General features: G+C 35.4%; 1 long non-coding RNA gene across 1 annotated transcript in view; it reads left to right on the top strand.

The window, feature by feature from the left end:
* The first annotated feature begins 8,947 nt into the window (after positions 1-8,947).
* The window catches only part of LOC111086418, a 4,302-nt gene continuing 2,839 nt past the window's right edge, over positions 8,948-10,410 (top strand). The window contains exons 1-2 of the long non-coding RNA XR_002611134.1: positions 8,948-9,056; positions 9,734-10,010. This is a non-coding gene — a long non-coding RNA (uncharacterized LOC111086418). The remainder of the gene's footprint in view (positions 9,057-9,733; positions 10,011-10,410) is intronic.

Below are 10,410 nucleotides of genomic sequence, written 5' to 3'. Positions count from 1 at the left end.
GTTTTGGGTCTCGTTTTTGAAAAATATTAGAATTTTATTGAGGTTAAGTAGTTAGCACACAGCATCACCTACAAAACTTGTACTATTTTCAAAACGAGACCCAAAACTCGAGCGCTTTCGAATAGTTGACTATTCTTCTTTATTCTCCGAAGAAGAATAGTCAACTATTCGAAAGCGTTCGAGTTTTGGGTCTCGTTTTGAAAATAGTACAAGTTTTGTAGGTGATGCTGTGTGCTAACTACTTAACCTCAATAAAATTCTAAACTTTTTTAAATGACCGTGCAAAGCACTTTTTATTAGACTTTCCAAACTTTTCCCACATCTGATGTAAGACTAATGGGACTATAGTTACTGAGACACTTTTTAGCCCCCTTGAAAAGAGAATTAACATTCATTAACTTCCAATCCTTTGGCACCTACCAACTATTCAAGGACTTACAAAAATAGTAGCAAGTGACTCCAATATCCAATATTTAATCTCCTTCAAAACTCTTGTGGAAATATTATCTGGCCCAGGAGTCTTATCTTTCTTTAAACTTCCCAATTTTTTCTTAACAAGCTCAGAATTAATGTGATTATCTTGTTCGATCTTGTTAGCCTCTATTAACTGTTCAAGATGAGGAATACTACTTGAATCTTCATTACTAAAAACTGAAAAAAGCAGAATTTAATTACCCAGCTATCTCATAATTTTCAGATACAAGCCTTCCTTTATTATCCCTCAAAGGTCCTACTCCAATCCTAACATTTTGTTTACCCTTAATGTATTTAAAGATAATTTAATGTTAATTTTACATTTTCAGCCAACCCTTTTTTCATACATCCTTTTTTGATAACCTAATTTCCTGTTTGACCAACTTTCTTGATATTCTATGATCTTCCAAGTCTTCCGTCATACCAGTCAATTTCAATTTCTTAAATTTGTGATTATTTTCTATAATTTTATTCCTTATACCCTTCGTGAACCAACCTGATTTTTTACTTGCAACCACCCTTTTCTTTCTATAAGAAATATGTTTGTTTGTAATTAAGCACAAAGCTACACAATGGACTATCTGTGCTCTGCTCACCACAGGTATCGAAACCCGGATTCTAGCGTTGTAAGTCCGCAGACATACCGCTGTGTCACTGGGGGGCAGAAATACGTTTATCTTGAATACGTAAAAAATTATCTTTAAACATTTTCCACATTTTATCATCCAAACAATTTAGCTTCCCAATTTAAAACAGGTAATTCTTGTCGCATCTATTCAAAATTTACTTTTTTGAAGTTTGTAACCAAAATATCATTATTCCTGATCTCCATTTGCAGCAAAACATCGAACCAAATAGAGAAATGATCATTTGCACTGAGATGTTCCCCAAGTTCCACCCTCTAAACCATTTCTATATTAGAAGTTAGCAATAAATATAAAATAGCATTGTTTCTCGTAGGTTCCCTGACCGACTGATGAAGAAAACCATCTTAACAGTTTCCAAAGACCTTTCTCGCTCATGGTTTGACTCTAACATTTCCCATTCTATATGCCTGGAATTAAAATCACCCATAATTATAACCTCATTAACAGCTGAAATCTTAATCTTATCGTCAAATTTCTCATTAATTTCATTAGAATCATCTGGTGGTCGTAACGAATTCATACTAAAAGCATTTTCCCTTTATATCCGCTAATAGAAACCGAAATTGATTCAATCTCCTTGCTATAGTCACTGATATCCTTAACTTTAACAGGATGTAACTCACATTTTACATATAAAGCTTTAGTACTCTATCCCTTTAAATAACCCATATCCCTGTATTCCAAATAACTTTCTATCATCAAAATCGTCTACACTTAACCATGTTTCAGTTATTCCCATTATATCAAAATCCTTTATTCCTACCAGAGCTCTAAAGTCATCTACTTTATTTCTTATATTTCTAACATTACAATAGCAACAATTAAGCCTGCCCTTATAAGTAATTCTATACTCTTTTCCTATGCTAAACTTTTCTCTACATCTTAATTTTTTTGCATTTCGTTTATCCTGACCCTCAACACTGTCTATTCCTAGTTTAAAGCTTCCCCTACAGCTGAATTAATAGCCCTTGCAAACAAGCCAGCCCCTACTCTATTTAAATGTATAAATAAAAAAACCTATAACCCGAGCGCTTTCGAAAGGTGGGTCTTTCTTCTTCAGGGGCAAACTGGGAATGGTCCTGGGAATGCTCCTGAAGAAGAAAGGCCCACCTTTCGAAAGTGCTCGAGTTATATGGTTTCTATTCATTTCTATCAAGACTTCTTGAACCTACGAGTTTTTCTAGCATCATGAATCTACTTAAATGTAATCATTCATTTCAAAAAGCTCCCTTCTCCCATTAAACTAATCTCACAAGTCCAAAAAGCCAACCTGCTCATCCTTACATAGTAACCTAAGCCTAGCATTCAGCCCTAGTGACCTACTTATAATTTCATCCCCACAGTTAATTCGTGCAGTAACCCTGACCCAATTAAGTTATGGCCCTTTTCTTTGAAAGCCTTTATCAGTCCCTTGTATATATCAATTAGCTCCTGTGACCTACCTCTCACAGTTTTTGTTTTGCACATAGCGCTCATAATGTACATTTCCCTACATTATGAGCCCTACGTGGACAGCAAAAAGTGCATCATTGCTAGCTCACTCTGTTATATCTCTTGCTCTGTCAGTTATATCCTTCATCTGTGCCCCTGGGTAGCATAATATGATTCTTTTTTCCATATTCACCCCATAGACTATCCTACATACACGCCTTGTCAAAAATCATCTATAACCATAACCTCCTTTATCATTCATATCCTTCTCTGTCCCTTTTGTTTTTCTTCCCTCCAATAGTTCCTCATCTGCACAAGCCAAGGGATGAAATCTGTTTTTCAATAGAACATGGTCATTACAATTAAATCCACTGATTTTGCCCTAATAGTACTATTTCTAACTTTCTGAAAATCATTGTTAGATGATGCATTCCTTGCATATAAAAGCTTGAGTTCCTCTTGAAATCCTGCTGCCATTTTTTACAGTTTACACATCTTTTTATCTATTGCCTCTACTCTAATTGAGATAGCCTCCAACTTCCCCAACCTGCACATCTGCACTGCTAGCTTCCTTAAAAATACATACCAGTCCCGAGTTACCAAATAAAATTTACTTATTTCATCCATCACACCTAACAAACTGTAAATGCTTAATGAATAAGAGGAATGTATAGTATGAACAACACACAAGACTCTAAAATCCAAAATTATCCTTATTTAGTGACAAATATAATAAATAAGACGAAATTCAAGTATGAACAACACAACCTTATATGACTTTATTTATTTGACTTTTTTATTTGTGCATTTAATCTATTTATCTGAGTTTTGAGGGCGGGGTCTCGTGAAGTGTAATGTAGTCTTCTAATGCGTCTACGGTCGAAAATTAACGCGTGAATCTTAGGGGCAGGGGCTAGTGTCCAATGATTATATGAGTGTGAATGTTGTCTTGAGACGGACGGGGTAGTTTCAGATGTTGCTATGTTTACTACTGAATTTTGTCTTGAGACGGACGGGGTGGTTTCAGATGTTGCTATGTTTACTACTGAATTTTGTCTTGAGACGGACGGGGTGGTTTCAGATGTTGCTATGTTTACTACTGAATTTTGTCTTGAAACAGACGGGGTAGTTTCAGATGTTGCTATATTTACTGTTTGAGTTAAAGTTTTTACGTATAAGCCTAGGTCGTTCTTATTATTAATTTGTGTAATTAATGGAGGTAAATGGCTGTTGAGCGTTTCGTTGAATTTTTTCCAGTCGGCTTTAGTGTAGTTATAAACTGGTGGGAGTACCCGTGGTGTCGGCGGTCTGCGTGTATGAATTGTGCATGATATGGGGAAGTGGTCGCTTGAGAGTTCTTGATGGACTGTGAAGGTAGTTGTTTTAGTTAATAAAGCGGTCGAGACTATAAGGTCAAGTACCTCGTACGTGTTCGTTGGCGAGTGATAATGTGTAAGTGTATCATCATTTATGGTGTGCATGTTGTTGTTGGCTCAATGTTCCTCTAGATGTGTTTCTTTTTCCATTAAGGTCTTTGTGTGGGGCTTTAAGATTGCCTATAATTAAGGGTTGTGGATTTCTTGACAACTATTCGGGGGGGGGGAGCAGTAAATGGCAACTATTGGGATGGTTATTCTATTGTTTATGTGGATGTTTCAGTAAATGGTTTCATTTATATTCTCTTCAATGGATATTATGTTGGTTATATTATTGTTACAGTATAGAACTATGCCTTTATTGTTGTTTGTGTGAGGAAGAGAGTATGATTTGAAGCCTGGGATGTTAACATTATGGTTTTCTTTAGCTAATGTTTCTGAGATTATCAGAATGTTGGCTTTTACCTGTTTATTTAGATTGAATATTTCAAGTTTTTTTGTGACTAGGTCACCTTGATAGTTGAGGTGCTTTATTTGATTGTGTCTGTGAATGTTGTGTTTGTAGTGTACGTTGGGCTATTCTTAGTGAGATGTGGTGTGGTTTGAGGTTGGGGTGGGGGGGGGGAAGTAATGTCTAGCGATTGAGCAGAGAGCTTCTAAACACTCTGCCCCTGTAGAGAAGTCAGGGTACTCTCTTAATTCTACCAGCATTGACAAAAGGTTGATGGTATATTCAGGGGGGTTGAAGGAAATTAGTGTGCTAGTGGTGTTGCTTGGTTGATGAGAGCCTATTTCGCTTGCGTGTGAGTATGGTTTCGGTGGAACTGTGGGCTGGGCTGTGGTAGTGTTGTGTGTGTTTACGTCTACTGGAGGTGTTTCGAGTAGTGGCTGACGTTGTGGTCGGGATAGTGGTGAGAATTCCGTGATTTGTGATGAGGATGGGGTCTTTTCAGTTCTAAAGAGAACTCTATCCCGAACTTGTGTAAATTTGGGGCATACTCTGTAGCTTGCAGCGTGGGGACCTTGACAGTTAGCGCAGGTGACCTGATTGCGCTCGTTAGGGCATTTGGTGACATCGTGTGGGCCTGAGCATCTAACCCATTTAGGGGAACCTGGTTTACTGTGCCCGAACTTTTGGCAGTTGTAACACTGTAAAATCTGTCTGGCAGGTGTTTTTACGGGTTCCGTGAAGTGCTTTTTGAAGAAAAGTGAGCAACCGTCTTTTAATAGTTTATCATGGTCTTCTTTATTATCGACGGTTACTTTTACGAAGGATGTTTTTGTTTTGTTTTGAATGAAGTTATTATTTTGACTGTGGTGTTGTTGTAGCCAATGATTTTAAGTTCCTCAATGATTTCGTCGTCCTCGATGTTGAGATCGACACCTCTGATGACGATGGCTGGTTGTGTAGTCGGTGAATGGACGTTTTACCGTCAAATGCCGTGTTGGGCTTGTGGGCTAGGATGTGTGCATAGTCCTTGGGGGAAGAGCACTTCAGAAGAACACCTCCTTTTGGAAGTCTGTAGATGTCTTTGAAATTTAAGTTCGTGAAATGTTTTCTAATTTCTTTAACTATTAGAGGGATTCTTAGTGTCAAGGGTATGCCTTCAATGATAAGTGCCGGGATGTGGTATTGTTTTTCGTTCTCGAGGTTTTGTGTGTTGTTTTCAGTGGTGTTTGTTTGCTTATTGTTATCCTTAGGACTAATGTTGGGAATATTACTTACCGGCGCTGTCTTCTTTTATTTCTTTCTTTTTACAATGGTGAATCCGTCGTTGTTAATGTCCAGTGTCGGGAGAGAGGAGTCGCTGGAAGCGTCGTCATCCGAGTGTTCCTTGGTCGATGTATAATCCGAGGCCGCATCGTCTAGGGCTGATTCAAGCACGATTGTTAATTTCATCGGGGACAGCAGTTGGCCTGCCGACCTGGTGGTGACGCCAGTATGTGACTTGGTCGGTGTACGAGTCATAGTTTTTATTGGCCCTGAGAAGGATCGAGGAGATACCTACTAATAAAAACGTAAGAACAATGATCGATGTGAAGGATTCCTTCAGGAACAAAATATTAGCATGTCTACTCACTTCAAAAACCAAAAAAAAACAACAAAAAAATATCTTGTATGCCTTTAAAAAGCTTAAATACAGAGTGAAATAGGAATAATAGATGAACATTAGATGGATGTAACATGTAGATGCTCAATGCTTTGTACATTATACAATAGGTGTCTTTAGGGAGCCAACCCTTATATTATGTGTGAAGTGAAGTAGTTGAAAAATCAGTATTCATAATATTAAATTTTATTACACACATTCGTGGAATAATTACTTTAAAATACACAAAGGTTTATTTAAAGCGATGTTTTAGACATATATGTTTGATATGAAAAGGTTGATTTTCTACTGGTAAAATTTTATACGCGCTTAGTGGGGGTTGTGTCTTAGTTTAGGCATATATTTGTCCACTGACAGGGGCGAAATTCTCATAAAACGTAGAGGTACTCAGGTGGGTGAAGTGGACCTGTTTTTGAAAAATGAAAATAAATCTACATGTAAACAAAAATGACAAAGCAGCTAAAATAAGTTCCGGTACTCAGTACCGGTGAGTACATTGCTATGCATTATATATAGAGAATTTAGTTACCCAGAAACTATAAATCTTCACTATATTCTCAAACAAATCTCTATGAAAATCTCCAGCTGCAGCTTAACATTTCACATCTCGAACTAATGCGATGAAATAGTCAATGGCTACAGTAAATCATCATGAACTGTATCAGCTAGCTACCAGCTATGTTTATTATCATTACCATGTATCAAGTTAACTACAATATCAAGTGAACATAAAAAAGCCAGCAAAGAAGATAAATAAACAATTGGGAATTTAAAAACCTGCAAAGAGATCGTAAAAACAGTAAAGAAACAAGGCTGGAGATACTTAAACATTATTTACTCAAACTACAAACTTCTATTTTGGCTCCATGCTGTTACCTAGAATTACATTTGGTGGAGTCAAAATATTTATCTTGTACGTATATAGAAAACATTTAAAGCAGTATTATTAATTGGGGTCTGGGGTGGCCTAGTACTTAGCACGTCGAGCACGAGCATTCGGGTAGAAGTTTGTTTGTTTTCTGATATAAGTGCACAACTGCTCATGTGTGTGTTTCTGTTGTGTTAAACGACTCATATTTTTATCTGAGCGGCTTTATACAGCGCTTTTCTAGCCATTGTCAACCATTCAAAGCACCTGTTACTGATCAGTCTCTACATTAGTCGAAACCAGTTGAAAGAGATGCGACTTGACAGACATTGCAGATCGATAGGGAAAGTGTTACAAAACTTAGAGCATAGACAGAAAAAGTACGGTCAATAAAAACTGAGAGGGAAAGAGAGAGAGAAACAGTACCGGTATTAATTATTAATATATACTAGGCTCGATCTGGAAAACATTTGCAGTAGAATAGAATACGTTTCGTATCTAAAACATTTATTCATATTTGTATTGGTAAGTATTATTCCATCTTATTATATCAATACATAAATAAAACAATGTCTGAACATGTATTTCAACCCTTATAAGTGTGTTTAGAGACTTCGACAAAGTTCAACATATTAAAATCTATAAAATCTCATTAACGTCTCTACACTAATGGCCAACCTGTGTGTTTGTCCATTTTAGGTTTCCTTTTTTTGGTTAAAATGGATTCTTTAATTTTTTTGTCCGGAACTTTTCACAATGAATGTACAAAACCCAAATTTTAAAAATTAAATTTGCTGACATAAAATTTCAAAACGTGCTGATCTTCATGAAACATTTGACAGGTGTATAACTGAAATTCAAATCTTGGAAGCTTTTCTTCAGTTTGGAAATGAGGTGGACCTGCTAGAATTGCTAACAGATGTCACTCTTACAGTTCCTGTGGTTTTCAGGACTGATATTGTCTCCTCAGCGTTAATCTAAAAGGGCCTGTCAGACTTGGTGTTATCAACTGTGTCAGGTAGTAGTAAACAGGCTGGAAGGGTCGGTTGGTGCCATTGGTGATTATTTCTTAGACTGCTTGAGGTCTTGCTGAAAACGAATGTTATTTATAAAAACTATTTTTGAAAAAAGAAAGTCGTTCAAATACTATTGAACTCAATTGCAGATGTCAGACTAAATGTTTTTGCTAAAAGTAGTTTCGAATAACACACGTTGTTAGAAGCAGACAAAATTAGAAAACATTATCGTTGAAAATGTTGATATTGTGTAAGCAGAATATACAAACTCAAACTGATAAACAGATCAGATATCCCAAGAGTTTCGAAAAACTAAAACTAAATAAATGCGCGCTATTACAGTATTTACTCTTTACTGAAAATATTACCTAATATGAATAGTGCATTGCAACAAAAACAAATTTTACCAATTATTGAGTAAAGTTAATACAGGACTTTTGTATTAACAAGCAGTTTCAACAAATAGAAATGAATACTATTTTAACTTTCAATTTCGATGTTTAGATACTTGGGAAAGTTTTCAAGAGTCCAGCTATTAACATTTGTTAGTATTCAAATTTGTCTTAACTCTCTATTAAGTAAAGATAAATTAAACAAATTCTACATAGAATAGGATATGTGGCTGAATATTTCTAATAATTAAATAAATATATGTTTTTACTGTTTATGTTTCTTTATCAATGGCGATTATATGAAAAGAAAATAGGAACAATATTCTTATTTTGACAAATTCAACGAAACGCGAGATATATAACTATGCTTTGATCTCCTGAAAACAGGCACATTTTGTCAACATACTTTCCTGGTAGATATTTCGAAATGCGATTTTGCTGTTTACCAACCGTTTGAGTTTTTGGGTGTGTTTACTTGAAAATCGAAAGACGCTAAAAATAGATACTAACAACTGACTGGCTGAAGATGATAGTCACGTGCAGGGGAATCTGATCATTGGTTTATTTTCAAGTCACTAAGATTTGGATTACAGTGTTGATAAAAACGTCGAAGTTCCTGGAATTTTAACACTAAACAGGGAAACCTAATCGCAGACAGATAGACAGTACCAAGTCTGGTTTCATATTTTAAGTAACAAGTAAAACGAGGAAACAAAGATTATTGTTTCTTTTCAAGTAAAGGTAAGCTAACATGTCAAAACAAAGTAACATTAATAATGGTTGGAGAAAAACTTTAATATAAGTTTAACATAACAGCAAAGTAACATTTAGTTCACAATCAAATTATCAGGATCAAAACTGTCAGAAACGTTGTTAGTCAAAAATCTAAAGCTGAGCAAATTTACTAACATTAAGTTCTTTCTACCTTTAAATATTGCCAAGTAACCGTGTATTATGAAGAAGCATGTTGACTTGAAATCATTAAGAACTAAACACAAAGACTAAGTCTGAATGAGCTCTATTTTTTGTGATTTTTAAAAACATAAAACAATTTGGACAATACTTGACAGTTCTTGCAGTTTAGGTAGAGAATCAAGCACAAACGATGTTCCATGTCTGTTCTTCTGGAACTCTTAGTAAAAACATTTTAATAAAGCGAGGTAATTCTGATCGTCGTTGATTTCAGATTGTTATTATGTATTAAGAGTTATTACAGTTATTATTTTTATTTTATATGCTCACCAGTGTAAACAAGTTTGTTATTTATCTTCTAAATCATTAACATTTGTTTTCATTTAAGATCTGTTGAGACATTGGTAACAATTATATTTCTGTACTATATGTCATATTTAGCAGTGATAGTTATGTTTTTTACTTGTATATTTGTTTCAATTATAATGATTTTTTTTTGTATTTAGTGTAAGGTAAACGAACTGAACAGTACTCGTTGGAAACCAAACATGAAGTGCACAATCCTCCTGATTTTGTTAGGCCTAATCTTAGTTTCGGTAGTCAGTGCACAGAGGATTTTTCATTCTAGTGCTTGTTCAAGATGCGGCAGCCTGTCCTTGCCTCAGCGCCAGTATTGCTGCAATCAACTCAGAATTGACTCATGTTGTAGGGTTCGAGTCCCGTCAGATCCTACGGCAGGCATACCCGGCATTGGTGGTCTGCCTGGAAATCGTCCTATTACAGGTATGTCGTCTGAAGAGACAACGTAGTTTAATTGGTTTTGAAGTCATATATCACTGGTTATTTTAATGTTAAAATTAAGTTTTTTCTTAACATTTTCTTAAATCAATGCAGGTCTATCAAGCATTTAACGTGATGTTAACATTTTCTATCTGAAATAAATTTCACACTTTAAGAAACCATCTTGTTAAAAATTAAGATAAAAATAAAATAAAAATAACAGGTCACACTAGGCAACGACTTTTGTATAATGATCAAGGTAGGGCAATAATTTCAAATGATATTGACTTTCTTCAACCTAGCTAGAAATCTAAATAGAAATCCTACGTAAGAATGCGAGGCATATCTTTATTGATGGACAAACTTTGATTAAGTACACGGTTTGTTTGTTTGTTTGTTTTTG

The sequence above is a fragment of the Limulus polyphemus genome, unplaced genomic scaffold (assembly GCF_000517525.1).
Source record: "Limulus polyphemus unplaced genomic scaffold, Limulus_polyphemus-2.1.2 Scaffold1080, whole genome shotgun sequence".
In the NCBI taxonomy this organism is placed as follows: Eukaryota; Metazoa; Arthropoda; class Merostomata; order Xiphosura; family Limulidae; genus Limulus; species Limulus polyphemus.
This window is presented reverse-complemented; position numbering and strand designations above follow the sequence as displayed.